The sequence below is a fragment of the Bufo bufo genome, chromosome 9 (assembly GCF_905171765.1).
Source record: "Bufo bufo chromosome 9, aBufBuf1.1, whole genome shotgun sequence".
Lineage (NCBI taxonomy): Eukaryota > Metazoa > Chordata > Amphibia > Anura > Bufonidae > Bufo > Bufo bufo.
The window spans coordinates 161,205,751-161,220,891 of NC_053397.1; the positions used below are offsets into that span (position 1 = coordinate 161,205,751).

Genomic DNA, 15,141 nt, shown 5'->3' on the forward strand with positions numbered 1-15,141 from the left:
TCTTCTCTAATTAATCTGTCAACTCTGTTTTAATAATCTATCCTAATAATACATACATTTAAGTTGAATGCCCTATAAAATGTTTTTGTTTTTTCTTGTCAGGTACAAAAGGTCTGCAGTGAAACGATTGAGGACTTGTATGGAAGCACAAGACATTGAAGAAACATCTCAACTCTAACAGCTTTCATCTAGCATTACTGCCTGTGGTTAATATTCTGTGTGGTTATTCACTATATGTTTACCTACAACGTAATGAACATTGTCTTCCCGATATATCATTTTGCTAAATAGAACTATACAGTGTGGACACTTCAGAGGCCTCTGTCCTGGAGGTTAGGATTGCCGGTGCACCTCCTAGCTGCTAACATAAGGCCTTTATCTTTACAACCTTTATTGACCATTTCTTGTTTGGTGTTTGAAAAGTTGCAGATATCTATAATATCTGGTTATCCTCATTAAATAACACAATTAAAGAGGCTTTCCTATGACCGATATTGATTACCTAGTAATAGGATATGCATCAGTATTAGTATCAGTAGAAATCTGACTGCTGGGACCTCTGCCAGTACCCAGATCAGCAACCTTTGGCACTCCGGCTGCTGTGAACCTACAACTCCCAGCATACACACTTTCTTGGATGTTCTTGTAACTGCCATAGAAGTAAAAGAAAGATTCTGGGAGTTTTAGTTTCAGAGTATCGGAGGTTGCTGATCCGTGACCTAGAATTTAGAGGTTGCAGCACTAGGTAATGTGTCCTCTCCATTAGCTTCCACCTTTGTTGGCACCATGATGGATATGGTAAATTCATTATGATCCATGATCTTTGATTAATGAATCGCATTGAATTGACCTTAAAATAAATTGGAATCTGATGATTCCTGGTTGTGCCTTAATGTAGTGTAAATAGCAGTTTGGATATGTCGTTTAGTAACAAACATGAATATATCAGGGATGCCTAAACAGCAATTAGCTAGCATTAGTATTGGAAATGCAGATAAGGCTTTATTCACATGTCAGGGATTTTCATCAGTTTTTTATATAAGGTCAGAGGGAAAGATCTGTATCTGTTCTGAGTTTAGACCCGCACCTGGTTTTGGCTCCTAATCACTGATGGAAATCACTGACCGAAAACTGTGTGAATAAGGCCTTATTCAGATGTCTGTAATGTGTAATGCTTGGCATCTGTATTACCGGCATAACCTTAGATTGGGAGCCCCATTGGGGACAGCGTGATGTTAATGTCTGTAAAGCGCTGCAGAATATAACAGCGCTACATAAGTAAGTATAATAAATAAAAAAAATGGACATTGCTCTAATGACCTGAATAAACTGTATTTTGGGGCTATGATGCGGTTAGTTCAGACCCGGGGCTTAGAACTGGATTTGCAGCCATCTGTTTGAGGCCTAAGGCCCCTTTCACACGAGCTAGTTTTCCGCGCAGGAGCAATGCGTGACGTTAAAGCATAGCACCTGCACTGAATCCTGACCCATTCATTTCAATAGGTCTGTGTACATGAGCGTTGTTTTTCACGCATCAGTGTTCTATATTCTGCATTTTTCACGCAGCCCTGGCCCCATAGAAGTGAATGGGGCTTCAGTGAAAAAAGCATTGCATATGGAAGCAAGTCCGGATGCAATGCGTTTTTTGCTGATAGTTGCTAAGAGATGTTTGTAAACCTTCCGTTTTTTTATCACATACGTGAAAAACGCCTCAAAACACATTGCACTCGCGCGGAAAAAACAACGCAATCACAAAAAAAACCGACTGAACTTGCTTGCAAAATGGTTTCACTGAATGCACCTGAACGCATCCAAAGCCAACCCGTATCGTTGGTGTGAAAGAGGCCTCATACACACACTCTCCGTAACATTGCAGTGTGCATTTGGCAACAGACTGCAAGCTACTAATCACAGTAGCCAATAGTCTGTCTTTGGACCACAAGCCATGTAAACACTTTGTAGAGGTGTCACTTTGGAGTTTGACACTTACCGCAGTTCTGAGTGTATATTATTGCAGTAAATCAGTTCCTGCCAAGGGCCTGCAATTCTGATACTGATATGATGCCGGAGAAGTGCGATTTTAGGTTATATGTTCATTTGGATTCGTGTACAGGTGAGGCTACTTTCACACTACTGTTCAGAGCAGGTCCGTCTGATGTCTGCCCAGACGGATCCACTCATATAATGCAGACTTGGGATCCGTTCAGAACGGATCCGTCTGCATTATATTGTAGAAAAAATTCTAAGTGTAAAAGTAGCTTCAGACGGATCCGTCCAGACTTTACATTAAAAGTCACAGGGGGACGGATCCGTTTGAAAATTGAGCCATACTGTGTCAACTTCAAATGGATCCGTCCCCATTGACTTACATTGTAAGTCTGGACGGATCCGCTTGCTGAGCGGAGCGGAGGCTGAACGCTGCCAGACTGATGCATTCTGAGCGGATCCGCGTCCACTCAGAATGCATTATGGCTGGACAGATGCGTTCGGGGCCGCTTGTGAGACCCTTCAAACGGAGCTCACAAGCGGACACCCGAATGCTAGTGTGAAAGTAGCCTGACTTTGCACTTGAAAATGATCATGAAGAAATACTGCATTTTTGTCTATAGAAAATTCATAGATAATACATTATAATCTTCACGGATCCGGCAGGCTGTTCCCCCGCCGGAGAAGGCTGCCGCTAGTGTGAAAGTACTGTATTCTAATACAGGATTATTGCTGCTCTTTTTTTCAACATGCACTGAAACATATTCAATGGTTTTGTTTTTTGTCTTATTCAATTGTGTACCAGAGTAAAAATGTATATCAAAAATACACGGACTGCTGTCTTCTGTTCCCATTTTTCATCCCCGAGTGGGAAAGTGATTATTTCCAACTTATATAGGAGTATATTGAAAAAAACTTTCTTTTGCTAAAGTTAAAGGGGTTTTCCAAGATTTTCAAGAGGCTCTGTCAGCATCGCACTCTGTGAAATGCGGATTTAATTTATTTTTATTCCAGGTGGTAAGTCCCTTTACCTTTTCTTAGGAAAGGATCGCTACCTCACTACTTTAGAATATGTTTTATGGGGGAGATTTATCTAACTGGTGTAAAGTAGAACTGGCTTAGTTGCCCATAGCAACCAATCAGATTCCACCTTTCATTTTTCACATCTCCTTTGGAAAATGAAAGATAGAATCTGATTGGTTGCTATGGGTAACTAAGCCAGTTCTACTTTACACCAGTTTCAGAAATCTCCCTCTACGTTCCTATGTATTCCCACACAGACTGTAGCTATTGTTATGGCTTCATTTTCAGTAATAATTTTCGAAAAATCTTCACTTTAACTTAGCAGGAATAATAGCGGAATGACACGACTTAGGCCGAATGCACACGGCCATGTTCCGCGGCCGAGAGCGGTCCATGGTATGCCGGGCTGGATTCCTGTTCAGAGCAGGAGTGCACGCCGTCATTGGTTGCTATGACGCTGCTGCACTACAGTAATACACTCTCAGCCGCGGAACACGGCCGTGTGCATTCGGCCTTAGTCATAAAAGTAAATTTTTCAGAATTGTTAATTCATATGGAATAGACTTATTTAAGTCTCTGCATACTTAATTGGCCTCCCTGTACTTTTAACAACCTATGGAATAAATGTATTTCATCAAGGTCAACATCGTAAAAAATAATGGTGAAATTGCTAAATGCATTTTAAAAAGGCATACATATTAGATGTTTACTCATCCATACCCTTAAGTGATACACAAAAAATTGTGCCAATAATCCCTCAAATTTTTATGTTCTTGCGGATTTTCCTGTCTCAATGATGTTAGCTAGGGATGAGCGAATTGACTTCGGATAAAACATCCCAAGTTGATTTGCATAAAACTAGCTAGCTAGCGCTCCGTACAGTATTAGAATGTATTGGCTCCGATGAGCCAATACACTTGGAACCGAACCCGAGTTCAGGAAATGTTTTTTTTACTGTATAAATAAATTTCTGAAGTTATTATGCGAAGTCTCGCGAGACTTGGCTAAGTAATAACTTTGGCTCATCGGAGCCAATGCATTCTAATACTGTATGGAGTGCTCGCTCCGTACAGTATTGATGCGAATCGACTTCAGGTGTTTCATCCGAAGTCGATTTGCTCATCCCTAATGTTAGCCAGTTTGTGGGGATAACATAAGTGTCCCTGTCTCACCTGTAAGCATAATTTATTTTTGTGTAGTTCCTGGGGAGTGCAGCTTAGCTTCCATTCACGGGAATGGGAACAGAGCTTGCAGTATGCCCCTGCTGGATACTACACCTTGGACAGAGCCTTCCACCCACTGAACTGTTTCTGGCACCAGTGGCTGCCCAAAAAACAGCTGATTGGTGTTGGTGCAGAGTGTCAGACCCTCGCCAATCGGATATTGAAGATCTTCAATATTGTTAACTCAGCAAACCCCTTTAACTGTGTTTTTTATAACTTTATCACCTATTACCCAGCTCCCTAGGTAGAAATATCAGAGCATATGAAGGACTGCCCTTGTCACAGTGATCACTCAACCATGTATTCGGGCAAAAATAAGGCCTGTTGGGGTGGATTCAGGGAAGCAGTACAGCCTTATCAATTCTTATCCATTTTTGACATGAGTCTGCCATATTACGGAATGTTTTTATCGTGTTATGCTCGTCATGTTGTGAATCAACAGATCAACAAATGATTACATTTTAGATCTACCAATAAAGGTTCATTGATAGTTGTCACCGTGGATACACTAGTTCAGTGTCTAAACCAGTGATACTAGCATAATATAAAGATAGATTACATCTATGTGAACAAAATAATATTAATACATTGATGTTGCAATAAGTTATTAAACAACAAAATGACAGATATGCAATTAAATTATATAGAAACCGTAAGCTTTCCTTAGAGGGGTCGTCCCACAAAACAATATTCTACAGTCTTAAAACCAGCTCCTGGATCTGAATACTTTTGTAATTGCATGTAATTAAACATTTAGCATAGCACTGAGTTATTAAATAAAATGTATCTGTATAGCGTCACCTGCTGTTTGTTCTTTTCCTTATTTCTTTGTCCTGCTCACTGAGATGGCCGCACATGCTCAGTTTCATCCTTCATCTGCCTCGTGAGTTGTGATAGGGAGACCATGGACACGCCCCCTGAGCTGCAGCAGAAAGGACACTCCTTTTGAGCTGTCAGTTTGATATAAATCTAGTAGAGCAATGAATGGGGAGATCTCTGGAACCATGTGAGGTACAGGGCTGGATCTAGCTTTGTAAGAAACAGATTGTCATGTCCTAGTATCTGATACTGCCTGACCCTGATCGAAGTGCAGAGAGCAAAGTCTCTAGGTCTAGGCTATATCTATAGGGTTTTTTTCATGTGTTTGTGCTTTATGGGTACCAGCTTGTTTTTTGCAGGATGAGTTGTAGTTTATATTGGTACATATCATTTAATGAATAATTTTTATATGCTTTATAAATAGTACATTACCTTCACTCTGTAGTTTTCTGCAGTGTCTATGTGTATTTTTCTTTTTACTCATTTTAAATTGTATTTATTCATGAAAAATGAAATTCGAAACTTTATTTTCCTTTTGTTTTTTAGTAAGTCCTACTAGGGTATTTGATATAGAAAATCAAATTGCAGCGCTCACCTGCGTATCATATCAGAGGCACGGATGTGGCCAGGACAAAGCCAATATAAACTGTGTAAAAAGTAGAAGAGTCCAGCCTCTGATAAAACGATATCCTTTATTCCATGCGGTAAAATCCATACAAAACAAGACAGATGCAAAATCGACGCGTTTCAGGTCTCAAGTTAACGATCCTTACTCATGATATAAAATGCCACCTGTGACTCTCCCATATAAATACACTTTCTCCAATCAATCACATGATAATCAGGTGTGGGCAAATCACAAAACATGGAATGACAAGTCCAACATGTGCAGGAAAAAAAAAACAACGTTCCAAATTCATTGATACTGTAAAATCAAGTCATGTTTTTTGTTCATACCTGTGGGGAAGCAGCTACCAAGTTTGAACATCCAATATGCCTCTCTACTAAGTAGTTTGCTTCTATGGTCACCCCCCCCCTAACTGGGAGCGTGACCCTCTCCACACCCTGAACTCTAAAACTTTTTGTGTTACCCCTATGTACAATGGCAAAGTGGCAGAAGAAACATTGTGTGTTTGATAGTGAGGTATGTCAGATAAATGTCTCCGTATTCTGGTTTTATTCTGTTTGGTGGTACATCCTATATATTGCATAGAGCATTCAACACATGTAATTAAGTAAACCGCAAACTCAGTTTTGCAGTTAATATATTGTTTTATGTTGTGACTTCTGCAATTCACTGTGGACGTGACTGTCTGACTAACAGACATATGTTCACAGTATGTGCATTTTCGGTGGCCGCATTTATAGCTACCCTGATACGAAAGCCACACTGGTTGACCCAAAGTAGGGGCCCTGCGCGCAGCACATCTGATGCCTGCTGAAATCACTTTACTCCACTCGGCATCATAGTTTACAAGTGTCAGTGTATTTCTCGCTATAACTGGTGGTAAAAGTAACTGATTCAATTTTTTCTTGGGTATTTCTTTTGGTGATAGACTAGTATTTTCTGGAGAACCTATTTCTATCTAATGTGAACACCCATTGTCTGGCTTCCCCAATAGATTGTGCAGTGTATAGCCTGGAGTGTAACCTAGAGCTGATAGCAGCAGCCTCTTCAGCAAATGATTCGTTGGTGGAGCAATTGCGTTGTGCTCTCACCATTTCTCCTTTTGGTATATTTTTCGTTACATGTGTAGGATGACATGAAGTTGCTAGCAATGTGGTGTTCCCCGCGGTTTCTTTTCTGTAAGTAACAGAGGAAACCTTTTGTTTTTGTACCATCTACATATAAACGCAGATCCAAAAATGCAATAGAAAATGGATCATGGTGTTCAATGAAACCAAGTTGCAATTAAGATAATCTCTACAAAGTGGTATGTCCGCCATATCACCTCACCATACAAAGAGCAGGTCATCGATATAACATCCATACCACCTTATGTTATGAAAGAAAGGAATATTAATATCAAACAAAAATTTGCTCTCCCACCATGCCATAAAGATGTTTGCTATGGAGGGCGAATATTTTGCCCCCATAGAAGCACTGGAGAAAATAACTGCAATCAAACATAAAAAAAATTGTGTTTCATTAAAAAATCTACTGAAATACAGATGAAATCTTGCAACTTCACAAAAAACATTTAAGGGCAGTATTTGTCAAATTATGAGGAATGTTCGTATATATATGATGAAGCCACATCAGATGTAATCCATGTAAAAGCATCACATCATGCAAAATTATGAAAGGATTGCAAAACTGTATGAATATCCTTAACCCCTTCCCGACTGCCATACGGCTATATACACTCACCTAAAGAATTATTAGGAACACCATACTAATACGGTGTTGGACCCCCTTTTGCCTTCAGAACTGCCTTAATTCTACGTGGCATTGATTCAACAAGGTGCTGATAGCATTCTTTAGAAATGTTGGCCCATATTGATAGGATAGCATCTTGCAGTTGATAGAGATTTGAGAGATGCACATCCAGGGCACGAAGCTCCCGTTCCACCACATCCCAAAGATGCTCTATTGGGTTGAGATCTGGTGACTGTTGGGGCCATTTTAGTACAGTGAACTCATTGTCATGTTCAAGAAACCAATTTGAAATGATTCGAGCTTTGTGACATGGTGCATTATCCTGCTGGAAGTAGCCATCAAAGGATGGATACATGTTCTCATTCTGTTTACGCCAAATTCGGACTCTACCATTTGAATGTCTCAACAGAAATCGAGACTCATCAGACCAGGCAACATTTTTCCAGTCTTCAACAGTCCAATTTTGGTGAGCTCGTGCAAATTGTAGCCTCTTTTTCCTATTTGTAGTGGAGATGAGTGGTACCCGGTGGGGTCTTCTGCTGTTGTAGCCCATCCGCCTCAAGGTTGTGCGTGTTGTGGCTTCACAAATGCTTTGCTGCATACCTCGGTTGTAACGAGTGGTTATTTCAGTCAACGTTACTCTTCTATCAGCTTAAATCAGTCGGCCCATTCTCCTCTGACCTCTAGCATCCACAAGGCATTTTTGCCCACAGGACTGCCGCATACTGGATGTTTTTCCCTTTTCACACCATTCTTTGTAAATCCTAGAAATGGTTGTGCGTGGAAATCCCAGTAACTGAGCAGATTGTGAAATACTCAGACCGGCCCGTATGGCACCAACAACCATGCCACACTCAAAATTGCTTAAATCACCTTTCTTTCCCATTCTGACATTCAGTTTGGAGTTCAGGAGATTGTCTTGACCAGGAGCACCCCCCTAAATGCATTGAAGCAACTGCCATGTGATTGGTTGACTAGATAATTGCATTAATGAGAAATAGAACAGGTGTTCCTAATAATTCTTTAGAAACATAGAATGTGTCGGCAGATAAGAACCATCTAGTCTGCCCAATATATCTGAATCCTATGAATAGTCCCTGGCCCTATCTTATATGAAGGATAGCCTTATGCCTATCCCATGCATGCTTAAACTCCTTCACTGTATTTGCAGCTACCACTTCTGCAGGAAGGCTATTCCATGCATCCACTACTCTCTCAGTAAAGTAATACTTCCTTATATTACTTTTAAACCTTTGCCCCTCTAATTTAAAACTGTGTCCTCTTGTGGTAGTTTTTCTTTTTTTAAATATGCTCTCCTCCTTTACCGAGTTGATTCCCTTTATGTATTTAAAAGTTTCTATCATATCCCCTCTGTCTCTTCTTTCTTCCAAGCTATACATATTAAGGTCCTTTAACCTTTCCTGGTAAGTTTTATCCTGCAATCCATGTACTAGTTTAGTAGCTCTTCTCTGAACTCTCTCTAGAGTATCTATATCCTTCTGGAGATATGGCCTCCAGTACTGCGCACAATACTCCAAGTGAGGTCTCACCAGTGTTCTGTACAGCGGCATAAGCACTTCACTCTTTCTACTGCTTATACCTCTCCCTATACATCCAAGCATTCTGCTGGCATTTTAGGTGAGTGTATGTGCTATCTGCACATGTCCCGTGCAGCTAGCTGGGATTAAAGCTCCTGTTCCTGCAATCTAGCAGGAGCAGGTCGGGTCCCGGCTGACAGACAAAGCAGGGACCCAAAGGAGAAGAGAGGAGAGGATCATTACCGCTTCTTTCTTCTCCTGTGCCTGCAGGAGAGCGATACCTGAGCACATCGTGGAGGGAGCAGGAAGCAGCAGTGCGGCTTCCTCTGTTAGTCCCGGCAGCTACATGACTGCCGGGGGGGGGGGGTCTGGAGCAGGAGCAGAGTTGCAGGATCAGCTCTGCCTGTGTGTAATGCCCCCTGTGGATGCCCCAGTTACAGTGGAAACAGTGGGAAAAAAAAGTTTGTGTTCTCCAGAGGTCTTTTAATGACCTCCTGGGGACATATTATGTGCCAAAAAGAATTTAAAATATAAGTAAAAATAAATAAATAAAAAAAGTAAAAAAATTTTAAAATGCAGTCGCTAAGGGCTCTTTCACACTTGTGTTGTTGGGTTCCGGCATAGAGTTCCGTCGTCAGGGCTCTATGCCAGAAGAATCCTGATCAGGATTATCCCCATGCATTCTGAATGGAGATAAATCCGTTCAGGATGCATCAGGATGCCTTCAGTTCCGGAACGGAACGTTTTTTGGCCGGAGAAAATACCGCAGCATGCTGCGCTTTTTGCTCCGGCCAAAAATCCTGAACACTTGCCGCAAGGCCGGATCAGGAATTAATGCCCATTGAAAGGCATTAATCCGGATCCGGCCTTAAGCTAAACGTCGTTTCGGCGCATTACCGGATCCGACGTTTAGCTTTTTCTGAATGGTTACCATGGCTTCCAGGACGCTAAAGTCCTGGTTGCCATGGTAAAGTGTAGTGGGGTCCGGGGGAGCAGTATACTTACCGTCCGTGCGGCTCCCGGGGCGCTTCAGAGTGACGTCAGGGCGCCCCACGCGCATGGATGACGTGTCGCATGGATCACGTCATCCATGCGCATGGGGCACTCTGACGTCATTCTGGAGCACCCCGGGAGCCACACAGACTGTAAGTATACTGCTCCCCCGCTCCCCACTACTACTATGGCAGCCAGGACTTTAATAGCGTCCTGGCTGCCATAGTAACACTGAACGCATTTTGATGACGGATCCGTCTTCAAATGCTTTCAGTTCACTTGCGTTGTTACGGATCCGGCGGGCACCTCCGGCAAATGGAGTGCACGCCGGATCCGGACAACGCAAGTGTGAAAGAGTCCTTAGAAACAGTCATTATAGTCGCCCCATTCTCTCCAACCTATACATGTTATATATGAAAACGATCGTCCCAAAATAGGGAACCCATTGCAATAATTAATTTTTGTCAGTTTTATGGACACAGCCATATTTCACCTTAAGGACCAGGCCATTTTTTGCAAATCTGACCAGTGTCACTTTAAGTGGTGATAGCTTTAAAACACTTTGACTTATCCAGGCCATTCTGAGATTGTTTTTTCGTCACATATTGACACTGGTAAAATGAAGTTAAAAAAAATACCAAATTTACCCAAAATTTGTAAAAAATTGCAAATTTCCAAGTTTCAATTTCTCTACTTCTATAATACATAGTAATACCTACAAAAATAGTTATTACTTTACATTCCCCATATGTCTACTTCATGTTTGGATCAATTTGGGAATGATATTTTATTTTTGGGGGATGTTACAAGGCTTAGAAGTTTAGAAGCAAATCTTGAAATTTTTCAGACATTTTTTAAAAAATCCACTTTTTAGGGACCAGTTCAGGTCTGAAGTCACTTTGTGAGGCTTACATAATAGAAACTACCCAAAAATGACCCCATTCTAGAAACTACACCCCTCAAGGTATTCAAAACTGATTTTACAAACGTTGTTAACCCTTTAGGTGTTCCACAAGAGTTAATGGCAAATGGTGATAAAATTTGAGAATTTCAATTTTTGGGCAAATTTTCCATTTTTTAATCCATTTTTTCCAGTAACAAAGCAAGGGTTAACAGCCAAACAAAATGCTATATTTATTGCCCCGATTCAGTCGTTTGCAGAAACACCCCATATGTGGTCGTAAACTACTGTACGGGCACACAGTAGGGCGTAGAGCGAAAGGTGCGCCGTATGTTTTTTGGAAGGCAGATTTTAATGAACAGTTTTTTTTTTACACCATGTCCCATTTGAAGCCCCCTGATGCACCCCTAGAGTAGAAACTCCATAAAAGTGACCCCATCTAAGAAACTACACCCCTCAAGGTATTCAAAACAGATTTTACTAACTTTGTTAACCCTTTAGGTGTTGCACAAGAGTTATTGGCAAATGGAGATGAAATTTGAGAATTTCTATTTTTTGTCAAATTTTCCATTTTAATCCATTTTTTCTAGTAACAAAGCAAGGGTTAACAGCCAAACAAAATGCTATATTTATTGCCCCGAATCTGTAGTTTGCAGAAACACCCCATATGTTGCCGTAAACTACTGTACGGGCACACAGTAGGGCGTAGAGCGAAAGGTGCGCCGTATGTTTTTTTGGAAGGCAGATTTTGCTGGACTGTTTTTTTTTTTCACACCATGTCCCATTTGAAGCCCCCCTGATGCACCCCTAGAGTAGAAACTCCATAAAAGTAACCCCATCTAAGAAACTACACCCCTCAAGGTATTCAAAACTGATTTTACAAACTTTGTTAACCCTTTAGGTGTTCCACAAGATTTAATGGAAACTAGAGATACAATTTCAAAATTTCACTTTTTTGGCAGATTTTCCATTTTAACTATTTTTTCCCAGTTGCAAAGCAAGGGTTAACAGCCAAACAGAACTCAATATTTATGGCTCTGATTCTGTCGTTTACAGAAACACCCCATATGTGGTCGTAAACTACTGTACGGGCACACAGTAGGGCGTAGAGCGAAAGGTGCGCCGTATGTTTTTTGGAAGGCAGATTTTAATGAACAGTTTTTTTTTTTACACCATGTCCCATTTGAAGCCCCCTGATGCACCCCTAGAGTAGAAACTCCATAAAAGTGACCCCATCTAAGAAACTACACCCCTCAAGGTATTCAAAACAGATTTTACTAACTTTGTTAACCCTTTAGGTGTTGCACAAGAGTTATTGGCAAATGGAGATGAAATTTGAGAATTTCTATTTTTTGTCAAATTTTCCATTTTAATCAATTTTTTCTAGTAACAAAGCAAGGGTTAACAGCCAAACAAAATGCTATATTTATTGCCCCGAATCTGTAGTTTGCAGAAACACCCCATATGTTGCCGTAAACTACTGTACGGGCACACAGTAGGGCGTAGAGCGAAAGGTGCGCCATATGTTTTTTTGGAAGGCAGATTTTGCTGGACTGTTTTTTTTTTCACACCATGTCCCATTTGAAGCCCCCCTGATGCACCCCTAGAGTAGAAACTCCATAAAAGTAACCCCATCTAAGAAACTACACCCCTCAAGGTATTCAAAACTGATTTTACAAACTTTGTTAACCCTTTAGGTGTTCCACAAGATTTAATGGAAACTAGAGATACAATTTCAAAATTTCACTTTTTTGGCAGATTTTCCATTTTAACTATTTTTTCCCAGTTGCAAAGCAAGGGTTAACAGCCAAACAGAACTCAATATTTATGGCTCTGATTCTGTCGTTTACAGAAACACCCCATATGTGGTCATAAACCGCTGTACAGGCACATGGTAGGGTGCAGAAGGAAAGGAATGCCATACGGTTTTGGAAGGCAGATTTTGCTGGACCGTTTTTTTTGACACCATGTCCCATTTGAACCCCCCCTGATGCACCCCTAGAGTAGAAACTCCAAAAAAGTGACCCCATTTTAGAAACTACGGGATAGGGTGGCAGTATTGTTGGTGCTAGTTTAGGGTACATATGATTTTTGGTTGCTCTATATTACACTTTTTGTGAGGCAAGGTAACAAGAAATAGCTGTTTTGGCAAAGTTTTTATATTTTGTTCTTTTCAATATTCATCTGACAGGTTAGATCATGTAATATTTTTATAGAGCAAGTTGTCACGGACGCGGAGATACCTAATATGTATACATTTTTTTTATTTATGTAAGTTTTACACAATGATTTCATTTATGAAACAAATAAATTCATGTTTTAGTGTCTCCATAGTCTGAGAGCCATAGTTTTTTCAGTTTTTGGGTGAATATCTTGGGTAGGGTATGATTTTTGCGGGATGAGATGACGGTTTGATTGGCACTATTTTGGGGTGCGTATGACTTTTTGATCGCTTGCTATTACACCGTTTTTTTTACAGTATTCACCTGAGGTATTAGGTCATGTGATATTTTTATAGAGCAGGTTATTATGGACGCGGCGATACTTAATATGTATACTTTTTTTTATTTATGGAAGTTTTACACAATTATTTTATTTTTGAAACAAAAACAAAAAAATCATGTTTTAGTGTCTCCATATTCTGAGAGCCATAGTTTTTTCAGTTTTTGGGCGATTATATTTAGGTAGGGCCCCTTTTTTTCGGGATGAGGTGACTGTTTGATTGGTACTATTTTGGCGTACATACGACTTTTTTGATCACTTTTATTACCTTTTTTGGGAAGTAAGGTGGGCAAAATTTCAATTTCATCATAGTTTTTTATTTTTATGGCGTTCACCGTTTGGGTAAAGTAACATGACCGTTTTATAGATCAGGTCGTTACGGACACGGTGATATCAAACATGTGTAGGGAATTTTTTTTTTTTTTTTTTTTTCCATTTTTAATCCGTGCTAAATGTGTTTTTTGATTTTTACTTTTTTTTTTCACTTTTTTTAGACCCAGACCCACTTGATTCTTGAAGATCCAGTGGGTCTGATGTCTGTATAATACAGTACAGTACACTATATAGTGTACTGTACTGTATTTTCACTTTACAAAGTCTGATTAGACTTCTGCCTTTAGCAGAAGTCTAATCAGCACCATGGACAGCCTCTGATCAGTACCATGGACAGCCGGACGCCTGTGAAGGCGTCCGGTTGCCATGGCAACTATAACTCACTGCCACAGCAGAGCAGTGGGTGATGGGGAGATAGGGGGGCACCCTCCCTCTCCCATCGGGGGCTGAAAAGGCACAGCAGCCTCCAATGGGAGAGGGAGGGAGCTCCCTCCCTTTTAACCTTTTACATACAGCGGTCCCTACGGACCGTGGCATAGAAGGGGTTAAACGCATGTCAGGCGTTTCTAGCAGAGTATCAGCAATGTGCTGACACTCTGCAAACTGCTCGGCTATCCTGAGAGAGGGGGCGGGCGGATGATCGCATGAAAGAGTTAAGGAAGCCTGGTATAAGCTGCACCAAGGGTTGAAGGAGAGTGTCCACCCATTCTGAGAGCCTTTCTGAATATGAGCCTATTCCTGCCACTATTGGTATCATAGGGAGCGGAAACTCTCCTTTATGTACCTTTGGCAGTGAATGGAATATCGATATTATGGGATGTTCCACATAAATATATTCCAATTCTTTCTTAGGCCTCATGCACACGACTGCTGTGTGTTATGCGGTCCGCAAATTGCAGATCTGCAAAACACAGATGGCTTCCATGTGCGTTCGGCACGGACAGCCATTAATATACCGGCCTATTCTTGTCCGCAAAACAGACAAGAATAGGACAGGTTATATTTTTTTGCGGACCAAGGAACGGAGCAACGGATGCGGACAGCACACGGAATGCTGTCCGCATCTTTTGCAGCCCCATTGAAGTGAATGGGTCCGCATCCAAGCTGCAAAAACTGCAGCTCGGATGCGGACCAAAACAACGTTCATGTGCATGAGGCCTTACTCAAAATACCACTTGGGAGGCCCTGTTGCAAGATCTTCATAACTTTCTGCTGAAAAAGGGGGAGGGGGTTACTTCTCAGAGGAGTATAGACTGTTATATCCTCCAACATTTTAAAAACCTGTGATTTATAAGATATACCTATCCAAAATAGCCACTGCTCCTCCTTTGTCAGCTTCTTTAATTATTATATCAGTTTTCCTCTCCAAGTCTCTCAATGCATTGCATTCTTCTGACGTGAGATTGCCTCTTTCACACGAGCAAGTTTTCCGCGCGGGTGCAA

At 40.9% G+C, this 15,141-nt stretch overlaps 1 protein-coding gene across 2 annotated transcripts in view; it reads left to right on the forward strand.

Moving 5' to 3' along the window:
* The window catches only part of PLA2G6 (phospholipase A2 group VI), a 105,757-nt gene that overhangs the window by 90,486 nt on the left and 130 nt on the right, over positions 1 to 15,141 (forward strand). For both annotated transcript variants that reach the window (XM_040406867.1, XM_040406868.1), the window contains one exon: positions 103 to 1,537. The gene's annotated coding sequence lies outside the window, so the exon portion shown is untranslated. The remainder of the gene's footprint in view (positions 1 to 102; positions 1,538 to 15,141) is intronic.